Source organism: Lithobates pipiens, unplaced genomic scaffold, assembly GCF_037356315.1.
Source record: "Lithobates pipiens isolate NorthernLeopardFrog02 unplaced genomic scaffold, aLitPip1_a1.2 Scaffold_19, whole genome shotgun sequence".
Taxonomy (NCBI): Eukaryota; Metazoa; Chordata; class Amphibia; order Anura; family Ranidae; genus Lithobates; species Lithobates pipiens.
In genome coordinates this window covers 33,050,860-33,055,528 of record NW_027507764.1, presented here as the reverse complement: position 1 = coordinate 33,055,528, position 4,669 = coordinate 33,050,860, and positions in this window count along the sequence as shown.

The following is a 4,669-nucleotide window of genomic DNA, read 5'->3' as shown; positions in this document are numbered from 1 at the left end:
TTAATGTGTAGCAGTGTAGAAGTGACTGTTGATAGGTAAGGGGTTAATGTATGGCAGCATATTGCATTACTGTATGGCAGGATTGGAGTTAATGCCATTGTCATATTTTGTTAATGCTGGCAGTGTCAGAGTTAACATATGGAAGTGCAGGGGTTAATGGAGGTATTTAGAAGTTTATTATGGCAGTGAAGGCTTAATGTATGGCCATTTAAGGGTTAATGCCACCATTGCTGTGAATACTATGGGGCAGCGCACGGTTTAACGCTTACCAGCACAGAGCGTTAATGGTGGCAGGTAATGGGTTAATGCGTGACAGTGCAGGCTCTCATATATACGGCAGGTCAGAGGTTAATGATGACAGTGCAGGCTCTCATATATACAGCAGAGCAGGGGTTAATGATGACAGTGTAGGCTCTCATATGTATGGCAGGGCAAGGGTTAATGGTGACAGTGTAGGCTCTCATATATATGGCAGTGCGGGGGTTAATGGTGACAGTGTAGGCTCATATATATGGCAGTGCAGGGGTTAATGATGACAGTTCAGAATTTCATATACATGGCAGTGCAAGGGTTAATGACAGTGCAGGTATATCAGGACAGGGTAAAAATTATGACAGGTCAGGATTTCATATATATAAGGCAAGGCAGGGGTTAATGATCACAGTGCAGGCTCTCATATATATGGCAGTGCAGGGGTTAATGATCACAGTGCAGGCTCTCATATATATGGCAGGTCAGGGGTTAATGATGACAGTGCAGGCTCTCATATATATGGCAGGGCAGGGGTTAATGATGGCAGTGCAGGCTCTCATATATATGGTAGGGCAGGGGTTAATAATGACAGTGCGGGCTCTCATATATATGGTAGGTCAGGGGTTAATGATGACAGTGCAGGCTCTCATATATATGGTAGGTCAGGGGTTAATGATGACAGTGCGGGCTCTCATATATATGACAGGTCAGGGGTTAATGATGACAGTGCAGGCTCTCATATATATGGCAGGGCAGGGGTTAATGATGACAGTGCAGGCTCTCATATATATGGCAGGGCAGGGGTTAATGATGACAGTGCAGGCTCTCATATTTATGGCAGGGCAGGGGTTAATGGTGACAGTGTAGGCTCATATATATGGCAGTGCAGGGGTTAATGATGACAGGTCAGGATTTCATATATCTGGAAGGGCAATAATTAATTATGATGGTTCAGGCTTTCATATATGTGGCAGTGCAGGAGTTAATGATGACAGTGCAGGCTCTCATATATATGGCAGTGAAGAGGTTAATGATGATAGTGCTGGCCTTTATATATATATGGCAGGGCAGGGGTTAATGATCACAGGGTAGACACATATATATATATATATATATATATATATATATATATATGGCAGTGAAGGGGTTAATGATGAGAGTTCAGGCCTTTATATATATGGCAGTGCAGGGGTTCATAATGACATTGTAGGCTCTCATAAATATATGGCAGTGCGGGGGTTAATGACAGTTCAGAATTTCATATACATGACAATGCAAGGGTTAATGACAGTGCAGGTGTTCGTATATATATCAGGACAGGGGTTAATGATGACAGGTCAGGATTTCCTATATATATGGCAAGGCAGGGGTTAATGATCACAGTGCAGGCTCTCATATATATGGCAGTGCAGGGGTTAATGATGACAGTGCAGGCTCTCATATATATGGCAGGGCAGGGGTTAATGATGACAGTGCAGGCTCTCATATTTATGGCAGGGCAGGGGTTAATGGTGACAGTGTAGGCTCATATATATGGCAGTGCAGGGGTTAATGATGACAGGTCAGGATTTCATATATCTGGAAGGGCAATAATTAATTATGATGGTTCAGGCTTTCATATATGTGGCAGTGCAGGAGTTAATGATGACAGTGCAGGCTCTCATATATATGGCAGTGAAGAGGTTAATGATGATAGTGCTGGCCTTTATATATATGGCAGGGCAGGGGTTAATGATCACAGGGTAGACGCTTATATATATATATATATATATATATATATATATATATATATATGGCAGTGAAGGGGTTAATGATGAGAGTTCAGGCCTTTATATATGGCAGTGCAGGGGTTGATAATGACATTGTAGGCTCTCATAAATATATGGCAGTGCGGGGGTTAATGATGACAGTTCAGAATTTCATATACATGACAGTGCAAGGGTTAATGACAGTGCAGGTGTTCATATATATATATCAGGACAGGGGTTAATGATGACAGGTCAGGATTTCCTATATATATGGCAAGGCAGGGGTTAATGATCACAGTGCAGACTCTCATATATATGGCAGTGCAGGGGTTAATGATCACAGTGCAGGCTCTCATATATATGGCAGTGCAGGGGTTAATGATCACAGTGCGGGCTCTCATATATATGGCAGTGCAGGGGTTAATGATGACAGTGCAGGCTCTCATATGGCAGTGCAGGGGTTAATGATGACAGTGCAGGCTCTCATATATATGGCAGTGCAGGGGTTAATGATCACAGTGCAGGCTTTTCATATCCAAGTGGTCTCAAAAAATGTATTTCAGTAATTCAATTCAAAAAGTGAAACTCATATTATATAGACGTGTTACACACGGAGGGATTCATTTCAAGCATTTCTTTCTTTTCATGTCGATGATTAGGGCTCACAGGTAATGAAAACTTAAAATTCAGTATCTCAGAAAATCGGAATATCGTAGACTCGTTGTCACAGTCTAATGAGCCAATTAACTGAAAACACCTGTAAAGGTTTCCTGAGCTGTTAATCGGTCTCAGTCGGGTTCAGTAGGTTACACAATCATGGGGAAAGACTGTTGACTTGACAGTGGTGCAGAAGAAAGTCACTGACACCCTCCACAAGGGGGGTAAGTCACACAAGGTCATTGCTAAAGAAGCTGGGTGTTCACAGAGTGCTGTATCCAAGCATATTAATGGAGAGTTGAGTGGAAGGAAAAAGTGTTGTAGAAAAAAAAGAGCACAAGCAAACGGTATAACCGCAGCCTTGAGCATATTGTGAAGCAAAGGCCATTGAGGAATTTGAGGGAGATTTACAAGGAGTGGACTACGGCTGATATCAGCATTTCAAGAGCCACCACACACAGACGTATCCAGGACAGGGGCTACAAATGTCGCATCCCTTGTGTCAAGCCACTCCTGAAACAGAGGCAACGTCAGAAGCGTATTTCCTGGGCTAAGGAGAAAAAGGACAGGACTGTTGCTCAGTGGTCCACGGTCCTCACAAATTTTGCATTTCACTTGGAAATGGCGGTCCCAGAGTCTGGAGGAGGAGTGGAGAGGCACAGACTCCAAGTTGCATGAGGTCCAGTATGATTCAGTGATGATTTGTTTTATCAAGTCCAAAGTCAGCGCAGCCCTCTACCAGGAAATTCTAGAGTTCTTCATGCTTCCCTCTGCTGACCAGCTTTATGGAGATGCTGATTTCATTTTCCAGGAGGACTTGGCACCTGCCCACACTGCCAAAACTACCAATACCTGGTCACATGATCATGGTATCACTGTGCTTCGTTGGCCGGCAAACCCGCCTTACCCAAACCCCATAGAGAATCTGTGGAGTATTGTCAAGGGGAAGATGAGAGACACCAGACCCAACAATGCAGACAAGCTGAAGGCCGCTATCAAGGCTTCCTGGGCTTCCATAACATCTCAGCAGTGCCACCGGCTGATCACCTCCATGCCACGCCACATTGATGTAGTAATTCATGTAAAAGGAGCCCCAACCACGTATTGAGTGCACACTATACTGTACATGGACAGATTTTTCACTGAGCCAACATTTCTGTATTAAAAATCAATTTTTTTGGTCCTATGTAATATTCACATTTTTTAATATTGAATTTTGGGGTGTCACTAGCTATAATCCACATTCATCAAAACTAAAAGACAGAAATGTTAGACATATATCACTCTGTGTGTAATTAATTTCTATAATATACGTTTCACTTTTTGAATTGAATTACGGAATTACATTTTTTTGATGCTATTCTATTTTTTTTTTTTTTTTGAGATGCACCTGTGTGTGTGTATATATATATATATATATATATATATATATATATATATATGGCAGAACAGGGGTTAATGGTAACAATGCAGATGTTTCTATGGCAAGGTAAGCATTAATGATGACAGTACAGGGGTTTAATATATAGTTATGGAGACTTTAATTCTGGCATCAGAGGGGTTAATATAGGCAGCGCAAGAAACGCTAACAGTGCAGGCATTGTAAAGTTTTATTTCGTGGCAGGACCAAGGGTTAATATCAGGCAGTGGGCGGACAGAAGAGGTTACTATGTGGCAATGGACTGGTTAATGTTGTCAGTGCTAACATTTGTGCTGGCAGTGTAGAGGTTAATAATTGAAAGTCAAAAGATTAATTGGGGCCATGGTTTGGGGTTAATATCAGCAGTGGAGGGGTTCTTACTGGCAGTGCAGAGGTTAAGACGTAACATGTAAATGTCGATTTTATTTTTTTTATTTTTTTTGTTAACTAAAATTTTGTGTAGTGGCACCCTAAAATGAAGGTTATGGGTTATTTAAGGTGTGCGCCAGAGGCTTTTTTTTTTTTTTTTTTTTTGGTTGAAAAAAAGACACAAGTCCATCTAGTGCCACCAATCAATTGATGAGAGATTGGT